The following is a 9,963-nucleotide window of genomic DNA, read 5'->3' on the forward strand; positions in this document are numbered from 1 at the left end:
GGGAAGGGGTGGGGAGGGGGACCAAAGGGCCTTCTGCACTTCCACCTAGGCCTGGTGGACAGGAGAGGAGCTTTAGCAGGAGGAAGTGTGGTCAGACTCCCTCCCCAACCTCCTGGTGAAGTGGTTTGAGATCCTGGGCTGGGCCATGGAGGCGGGGCCTGAGTGGGGATCTTAGGAATTCTGCAGAAGGTCCATTGTCTGGAGGGCTGAGGGCCAGGCTCCTTGACTCTGCACAGCGATGTTGTTGAGATGAGCAGGAAGCCTTGGACGGGCTCCTTTTTACCCTCCCTCCTGCTTTACTCATGTTTAAAGTGATTATTGATATAGTTGGCATAAAACCCGCCGTGCTTGTAATTGTTTTTTATTCATTGTATTTGTTATTGTTTGTCTCCTTCCCCTTCCTGCCTTTCTGATTTTGTTACCATTTTGTGTGCGATGGTGTGTGCTGGTGGGAATTGAACCCAGTTCCTTCACACTAAGCTAGATCCCCGGCCCTTTGTAGTTTTTTATTTTGAGACAGGATCTTGCTAAGTTTCCCAGACTGGGCACAAGGTTGCAATCTTCCTGCCTCAGCCTCCGGGAGTGCCAGGGGTATAGAATGTGCCACCACACCTGGCTGAATTGAGCATTTATATGATCAGTTTCCTTGCCCACGTATCATAGGATGCACACTGTGTGCCAGGTGCTGTGGAAGAGGTAAAAGACCACAGCGATCCAGGTTTGTGTGCCAGGTGCTGTGGAAGAGGTAAAAGACCACAGCGATCCAGGTTTTGTCCTTGCCCTCAGGCACTTGCAATTGTATCCTTAGACTTTCTCTGCTCGTCCCACTTGAGCAGGAGGGAGGGAGTCAGATCCCACCACAATCCGGGGATCTGCTTTCCTGCCTCTCACTGCGTGCTGCTCTGGGAAGGGAATTGAAGTCTTCTTACCTGGGAGAGCCTGGTGTCTCCCCACATCCCACTGCACCCGGGCCCTCTCCTCACTGAGCCCATCCCTGGAGCTGTAGAAGGGGGCCTTGAACAAAATGCCCGAGGCCAGCAGCGCTCGGGGCCTGCAGCTGCTGCTACTCTCTCCCGAAGGCTGCTGCCTTGGCCTGGGTGGCTGCCGGCCCGAAGGGGTGGTTTCTCGATTGGGCCCGGCCTGGGACTTGGGGTAAATGCCTCTGCCCCAGCTGAGTCAATTCACATGTGGTGGGACACAGGGGAAGATCGCATCGGGAGGATACCACAGAAAACTGTTGAATCTTGGGGTCCCTACTGAGCTCCAAACCCACTGTCTTGAATTTGAGGTGGGGAGAGAAAGGCCCAGATCCTGGGAGAATACGGCCACACTTCTTCCTGGTCCCAAGAACCAGGTCTTTCTGGGTTCTGATGCAGCTGGAGGAACTGAATTTAGACTTTGGGGAAGAAGATAGAGAAATACAAGTCCTAGAGTGGGGAATCTGAGGACGGTGTGGATTCTTTCTTTGGAACGATTTTCAAGGCAGAGAGCTCTCCCTGTCCTCCTCCCACATCCTGCCATCTGTTAAGTCTGTTCCAGAGCAGAGGGCTAGATGCTGTGAGCTTTCGGGAGCCCTGATGGCCCAGGGCAGTGAGAACAGACCCCACCAAGCCCTGAGAGCGCAGTTGCCCCTTCAGAGATGAGCACCCCACCGTCCAGGCCAGGGCAGCAGTGGGAGGGCCCCTCCTCTGTGACTCCAGGCTCCCCAGCCCCAGCCAACGCCTTGAGCTGATCTGGAAGACGACAGGAGTGTGCACGGCTGTCTCAGGCGGGGGCAGATGATAATCCCGGAGTAGAAGTGGACCTTCAGGAAGTGCCCAGAACCCCACAGCTGCAGGCAGGTCAACAGATGCTCTGAGGGGAGGTGGGAGAAGAGGCATGGCCCCTCCTTCAGCCTGCACAGGGGCCACTGCCCAGGAGGGCTTTCTGGGGGGATCTGGAGGGCCTGGCTTTTCCAGGACCCTACGGGATCTGGCCCTTGGGCTGAGCAATTTCCCAAACCCCCACCTCGTCCATCCCCAGTGCCAGGCGTGTCAGGCACATCGGGGCATGGGCTGACTGTGCGGCGAGATCGAGTGGGTTGGGAGGGCTGGGACAGAAATGAAGGCCTGGGACTGGCTTTCCAGATGGCTCCAGGAGTGACTTTTTATTCTCGTACCCTGTTCTTTATCTCTTCACGAGCTGACTGTTTCCCGTGGAATCAGGGGCATCCTTCCTGGCGGTGACATGGGTGCCTGCTGCTGTTATTTGCTGAGCGCTTAGATAAGCTGACACCACCCTCTCTCCTCTTCCCTTCCTGCTAAGCCCAGGACAAAACCCAGGCTGGAAGGGTTGTCCCTGGGTCAGGGCCACAAGCCGATACGAGGGAGCTGCAGCTCGCACTTGGTCTTACTCCAGGGCGCACTTCCTCCATTCATTCATTTCACTCATTCATTTGTTCACCCAGCAGACACCCCTCTCTCCCTCCTCCGCATCCCGCCTCCCCACCATCCTCTCTGTGGGACACGTGCTGGAGTGTGGATTCCCTGGAGGAGGGAGCAGCCAGAACTGCACACTGGGGAGCGGAGTGGCTCAGGACTCCTCCCGCCCGCTGCCAGTGCGGCTCAGCTCTCCGTGGAGGAGGATCTGAGCCTTTCCCGAAGAAGGGGACCGTGACCTGCCAGAACCTGCACAATGCCTTGTCTAACCCTTCATCCTTCAGAGGAGCACACAGATGCCCCGAAACGGGAAGGGCCTCACTCCTGGCAGAGTCCACACCAGAACTGCGGACTCCAGACGCCCACCTCAGTGGGGTGTTCTAAGAGAGGACCACCCGCCCTCCTCTGGGGTCCTGGTGTCAGCAGGAAGACTCCCCCTGCTCCCTGTCAGAACCTGGGATGCTCAGCATCTTTCCAGGCTCCTCCTGCCCGACCTTCCCCCATGTGCTCTCGTGCCAGCAGGGCTGAAGGGCTGCCTGCTGCCTCTCCTAGGGGACCACAGACTGCCGGGCCCGGAGAGGCCTATGGGAAGCTGAGTGGTCTGGTCAGCTTTCCACTGCGTTGGAAAAGGAATTTTCCCCCCTTTACCAGTGTGGTCGTCCCAGGGAGGCCGAACTGCACCAGATATTCACGGGTCGCTAAGTCTGTTCAGGTGGGATGGGTTTTTTCCACTGCACTGAATGAGTCACCCCAGGCAGGTGAGTCCATTTGGCTTCCGCCCTTCCACCACTCCAGCCTCCCACTGAGAGCCGGGAAGAACCAAATCTGAGTGGAAAGAGACAGAGTGCCCGGGTCTGGGTCTGGTCCTATGGACACGTTCAGGTCAGACACCCTCTTCCCCAAGAACCGTTCACAGGGATGACACTGTACCTGGCCTTGGGGGAGGGAGGATGTGGCTGCGCTCAGAGAAGCCCAGGGAACTGCGTCAGAGAGCAATGCCTGGCTCTCTGGACAGTGCAGGAACATTCTGGTGCACCCTGGGCCCAGGCTGGGAGAGGATGGGGTCCTTGAAAAATGTGCTTTGCTCAATCTGAGGCCCCTCCCCCTATACCCCATCCCTTATAGCCTCCCCTGGATCTGAACCCCTGATCAAACCCCAACCCATCTTTGTAGAGATGGCAGAACACACCCTGGGAGCAGGGCCTGCTTTTGGGCAGGGCCTGTGCTTCTTGTGTTTACCCATAGTACCCAGCGAGGGGCTGTGAATCTGCAGGCAGGAGGTTGGTCAGAACACAGGCCTGTTTAGGAATCACACTGAAACTTCGTTGTTTTTTCTACCAGGCTGTGGTGTTACTTGTCCTCGGCAAGCCCGCGAGAGCTATCTCCAAGGCCCATTACACTAATGCCCTAATCAGTTTATCCAGATCTTCCAAGTAGCTCAGAGCAGCCCCTCCTCTCTAGCCTGCAGGCCGGCCCTGGGGTGTTGGCCTGACTGCTCTTTGGGGGACCGAGAACACTGATGTTTTCGATAGTGCGTGATATCACAGGACCCCAAGGGAGAGGGACTCTGAGGTCCTAGACATCCTGCCCCCTCCCTAGGGCCCCCGGAACCAGACTCCCTTGGGCAATGTTACTATTAAACATTTGGCCCCTGAAGTGGAGAGCCTTTGATTGTATCTGGCTTCCTGTTCTCCTTTGGGAGGAAGAATTTCTGTGCAGGAAGTAGTTTAATCGTCTGAAAGCCTTACTTCCCTGGTCTTGAGATCCATGTTTCCAGTCACAAGTGGCCAAGATGCTTGATAAGAAGGGAGGCATGAAGGAGGGGGCCTGGAGCAATGCAGTGCTGTCCCTTTCTGCCAAGGCAAGGAGAAGGTGGAGGAGGCGGTCCCTGACGTCCAGACTGGTCTCAGCCCTGCCCAGCCCTGTTCTCCCTGTCCTTGTGCCCACTGCTGGCTGAGGAGCCGGTGACGAAACCAAGGGCAGCCAGGCCTGAGGACCCTACTCTGCGTCACCCTTGTCCTCATGCTGACCACAGCATCTTTTCCCATAGCCGTCATGTGGTCTCTCTCTTCCGGTTCACTGTGTGTCTGATGCCGGCCTGATCACAGCTCCCAGCTCGCTCACACCTCTGGGCAGGCATTCTCTGGGTCATCTGGGCTCCATCCTTCCGGCTGCATCCTCAGCCCTGGACTGCTGAGGTCAAACCAGAGGCGCAGAGATCATTGTGCGTTCTTCACAACTGAAGGCCTTCAGTGCCAGGGATTTGGGGCAGCTGAGACCCCAACGGACAGTAGGAGTAGCAATGCCAGCCGGCCAGGGACCAAGGGAGGACATGGGGTCTCAGGCCCAGGGGCTGCCGGTGGCCACTGGCAGCTGGACGCAGGTGCACACGGCTGGAGGGAGGCCTGTGTTTGCAGGGGGCCCAGCCAAGGAAGAGAGAGAACCGTGGCTGAGACCGTGGGACAGTTCCGTGTCCCTCCAGTGCTTCCGTTTTCCCACGGACCCAGCTGATCCAGGGGCTATGGAAATGCTGCCGTGGGGCCACCGCTTGATGGCACAGAGCAGGCAGAGCTAAGAAGGAAAGCCAGGAACAGGCGGCTCCATTCTTCTCGCAGTGACAGTAGCACCTCTTACCTCCCCAAGGGCCCATTTTTGGTCCACCCAGCAGAAGTCTTGTAGGCAGGGAGCGGCCACCCTCAGGGCGCAGGCAGTGATCTTGGCTGTGAAAGGGGACAGTGCCACTCAGGTCCCTGCTGGGATTCAGCAGGGTGTGGAGTCTGCTTTCTCCGGACTTTGGGCACTGCCTCTGCTGTTCTCCCCGTGGGCGGGGCCCATGCTGGGCTCCAGCTGCCTTGCACGTGTCGGCAGCTGGCTGGTGGCCTGGTGGCCTGGTGGCACTCGCTCGTCAGAGGCTCTTGCCTCTGCAGTCTTGTGTCACAGGACCTACGTGGGGCCGTGGCTGCCAACACGGTGGGGCCTGAACCAGGGAAGGATGTCCTCCCCCAGGGCACTGTGATGCCTCCGGGGCTGGGCCAGGCCCCCTAACCCATCCTCTCTAATTGAACACCTGCCACTTCATCTTTATCTCTGGCTCCCTCGGCTGGGTCACATGGTGGTTCCTCAGTCAGTCTTCTCTGAGTAAATGGATGCATAGATTTGTTAATCCATTTTTATTTGTATTTATTCATCCATTCAACAAAAGTTATTGAGCAGTGGTCCAGGCACTGGGAAGCAGTGGAGCGCGTGCAAAACCGAGGCCCTGTCGTGATGGAGCTTTGTACTTTCTCCTGAAGAGAAGCATAAAGGCATCAACACCCAGAGACAGAGCCAGAGAGGGAGCTCACCTCTATTAGGAAAACTAAAAATGGGGAGAGGCTGCTGGGTGACAGGGACTCTTTGTCTGGAATTGTCCCCGAGGAGGTGGTATCTGTCGTGAGACCTAAATGAGAGAATGAGCATCTTGGGAAGTGAACAGGGGTGCAAAGGCCCTGGGGTGCACACAGAGGGGAGTCTCTCTTGGTGGTGTCTAGTTCCCAGTGGGTAGTGTGGGGTTCAGTGCAAGGGGACAAAGGGTCAAGGAGATTCAGGAGGTAGAACCATGCCTTGCTCTGTCATCAGGATAAAAAGCCAGAGTTGTCTTTCCATCACCCAGAACCCACACACAGCAGGCTGTCTTGTTCACCCTGCTCCCCAGTCCACCCCAGAGCCGTGCCTTTCCACTCCGTTCAACTGCTGCCCGCAGGAGCGCCGCCTCCTCCCGCCTGGCGGGCGAACGCGCCTGCCTTGGCTTTCTTGCCTCCTCTCCTTCCTCGCCGTTACACGTGCTGCACACCTCACTTTGCCTTAGCTTTCAAGAGCAGAAGTTGCATAGTATTATTTCTTTGCCAAAAATAGCTTCCCTCTGCCCTTAGAATGAACCACGCCCTGAACCTGCACTGTGACCCCTCTGGCCGAGGTGACCGTCCCTGGGGCCCTGCTGGCCTGGCCCTCTCCTGCCCTTCTTCCCTGTCTCCTGGGCCCTGCGCCTTCCACCCCGAGGCTCTGCCCCATCCCTGCCTGCCGGCTTCCTGGTGACGGCTCCAGCTCTCAGCTCCCTGCTCGCCCCTCGCTGGCTCTCATGTCCCGCACGTTTTCTCTTTTCATTCAGCGAGGCTCTGCCCGGCTTGTTGGCTTTTGACTGTCTGTGTCCCCGCCTCCCGAGAAGTGCTTTGCTGAGTCCCTGCCTGTTCTCGGCTGAATTTCCAAACCCTGGCGCCTGGCCCACCGAGCAGGCCACTCTGACGGTGCTCAGAGCACACACCGGCCGCCTTGCTGTCCAGGGGGTCCCCGGTGCCCCCTTCCTAGGTGGGGTCTCCTGCTGCAGACCTCCTGTGTCCTCCACCCCAGAGCGGCACAGCTGGATCCAGTAGGGGCTTCGGAAGTGGGCACGGCTCTGCTGCTTCCCGGCTGAGTGGCTTGGATGCGTTTGCTCATCTTGGCTGTTCGTTACTGCAGCTAGGAAATGGGCGTCATCACAGCGCCTGGCCCAGAGGCCCGCTGAGGTATCAGTGAAATCGTGTGTACAAAGTCCGAACCCAGCACGGAACGCAGCAATAAACATTAGCTCTTATCAGCAGCGCCGTTGTTCTTATTGTCGATCGATCGGTTCAGCGTTATTTCTCAGTTACCCTCAGGTAGCCTCAGAGTCTCCTGTGCGGCAGCCCTGCAGGGTGTCCAGGGTAGAAGCCGTGAGAGACTCAACAGCAGCCTGCTTCTGTGTCCTTCTTTAGCGATTCCTCCCATCTCAGAGTCCCTACCACCTCGTGGCTTCAGGTACCTACCTGATCTTTTCATTTATTATCATCAATAAGGTGATCATAACAGATCCTACGGAGTCGGTGTTACCGTGGCTTTTAAAACACCACCCAAGAGGCAGCTCTTAACCCAAAGGTGAGGTGCTGTGGGTTGGGCAGAACTTTGGGGGTGCTGGGCTCACCCCAACTCCTTCAGCTGTATCTCTAAGGACCCATCTGTCCCGCTCACCTGTGGACCGGCCTCTGGAGCTTCCCTGTCCCCAGTGTCTGTAACTCCGCACTCCTGCAGGCGGCCAACACTCTGATGAGGTCCTGGCTCAGCTCCCCAGGGTGGTGAGGAATCTTCTAGCAATGGAGGCACCTTTAGTACCCCTGCCCCACGGTTACCTCTGCGTCCCTTCCCTTGTGTAGGAGAGGTGAATGTCCCCAGCTCCATGAGAGCCTGCACCAGCACAGCCCTTTCCCATCGAGGAGAAAATAGCAAGAAAAACAGATGAGACTGATACCCTGTGCGCAGGGTCAGCCAGGACCCAGTCCTGGAGAAGCCCTAGGAAAGCTTTAACCCTGGGCCCTGGGCGGGCAGGAAGGGTGAGGGACAGAGGGGGAGGGAGCCTCTCTCCAGAGAGAAGTGGCCACCAACCTCTCTCACGTCTGGTACCCTGGCAGTGCCCCTCCCCTCTCCCCACAGGCCATCACTGCCCAGATGGGGACCTGGTCTACACCCCAGTCCTCAGGCTGAGTGACAGCACCAGAGGCCACCCTATCCACACCTGCCTCGGCTGGCACCCTCTCTGAGCAGCCCCCCCACCCTGTTCCCCTATCAAAGCAGTCGGACACAGGGTGTTCTGAGTCTGCCTGTAGTTGGTGTTGAAACCCCCATCGTCAGCCCAGGGCCCAGAAGGAGGGCTGGGCTGGAGCCAGGAGTCCCAGGCCAGCAGAATCCTAATCTGTGCTCTGGGACTCTACTCTGTGCTGGGCTTCTCTACAGCACAGCTTTGGGCTCACCTGAGCACTGACCGTGAGAGGGCTTTGGAAATGACAGATGTGATATAAATTATAGTTGTGATGGGCAGCGATGCTGGGGACGGGGTATCTGGCCCTGCGCTTCCTGCTGTGGCCCCAGCCCCAGGCCACTTTGACCCTGTGGAGGCCTACCTTGGGGACCCGGCCCCCAGGTGACAGCTGAGACTGTCCACAGAATGACCTGTGCACCTCTGGTCTTTCCCCAAAGACTTGTGCCAGACCGGGAGGGCATGGGGTAGGAGGACACTAAGATCATCAGGAGCCAGACCTGAGCAAGATGTTTTAGCAGCGTTCAGGCTGTTTGCTGAGCACCTAGGGACCTGAGTTGTTCCAGGTGTGTTTTTCTAGGAGCTCAGGCTAAGGAATCTTGGCAGGGTGTTTGCAGAGCATTTGCACATATTACCTTTTTTATCCTTGCTCTCCAATGTAGGTCTCATTTTATAGAGGAGGAGTTGAGCTCCAACACTGCAGACCCGAGGCCCACATTCGGGCCTGGCCAGCCATTGTGCTGGGAACAGAGGGGAGGGGTGGGCTTTCATATCAGGGAGTGAGGCTCAAGTGAGTGGGTCCCTTCTTGTGCCTGTCTTCTAGGTGGTGCAGGGAGGAGGTGTCCAGCTTCTCTTACCCTCCAAGTTGTCCCCCTTCCTGACCCCATAGCCTGCCCAGAGCTAGCAAGCTTTAATGAATCCAAAGTACTCTAGAAAAATTGACATCAAGCATGGGAGGGGCCTTAAGCTTTACCACCCAGAAGGAAAAAGCTGCAGATTCTGCAGGCAGAGGGCAGAAGAGAATGGAGCCAGAGGCCCCTGTAACACCCCAAGCCCCATCTCACGGTCGTTTCCATGCTCGGCGGGCACTGCATCCCTCTCAGGAGCAGCCTTGGAAAATAACAACCGGTCAAGCTGCAGAGCCAGCTGTGTGGGGAGAAGACAGCAGGCTGGCTATTGGCTGGGTTGGTTTAAAGAGAGATGAGGAGTCCCCAAAATATCAAACCCCCCACCTCTGGCCCGGGGCAGCCTCCTTTGTGGGTCATCCAAAGGTTTTCATTTCCTTGTGTGTCCCAATGTGTCAAAGGTTGGAAAGCTCCTTGACATCATCCTGTTTTTCCTTTGAAGGACGTATCACGGTCTGTTGCCCTTTTTCCCTTACTTTTGTTATTGGTCTGTTCCTTCATAAGGTGAGCTGCGTAGAGGCGAGAATCTTTTTTTCTCATCCACAGGCCAGAGCAATGATGAGAAGCACTTGATAAATATTTGCTGAATAATGTACCCATGCAGCAAGCTTTCCAGAATGAACGAATGAGTGAAAGTATCTAGCGTGTAGTAGATGCTCAGTGAGCACCCGTCTTACTTCCTGAGAATCATTATCAGCTAGCTTAGGGTGGCTGCTTCATGAGGCCCACCCCTTAAACATAAGCCTGTGCAGTGATTGGGAAAGCATGGGGGCTGAAGGCGGAGGTAGGAGAGGGGTGCTGGCAGGGGAACATAGGACAGGTGAGGGGAGGGTTTTGTGCCCGTGGAGTCAGCAGACCCTAGTGTCACAGTGGATCGTTCATCACCTGGCTGTTTTGGTGAGTGCAGACCTGTGTTCAGAAGCGCAGGACGGTGCTGTCGCCTTCCACCTGGCCTCAGGCAGATCTTGTGACCGCACCTGTCCCACTCTCTGGCTCCTCGATGGGGAGGGGGCGTCCTCTGGGAACCCTCCAGGGGCCAGGTGAGCCTCAGAGGGGC

At 57.0% G+C, this 9,963-nt stretch overlaps 1 protein-coding gene across 1 annotated transcript in view; it reads left to right on the forward strand.

Moving 5' to 3' along the window:
• The window catches only part of Adora1 (adenosine A1 receptor), a 33,312-nt gene that overhangs the window by 19,017 nt on the left and 4,332 nt on the right, over nucleotides 1-9,963 (forward strand). The window lies entirely within an intron of this gene.

The sequence above is a fragment of the Fukomys damarensis genome, unplaced genomic scaffold (genome assembly GCF_012274545.1).
Source record: "Fukomys damarensis isolate Sample0158 unplaced genomic scaffold, DMR_v1.0_HiC HiC_scaffold_11, whole genome shotgun sequence".
Lineage (NCBI taxonomy): Eukaryota > Metazoa > Chordata > Mammalia > Rodentia > Bathyergidae > Fukomys > Fukomys damarensis.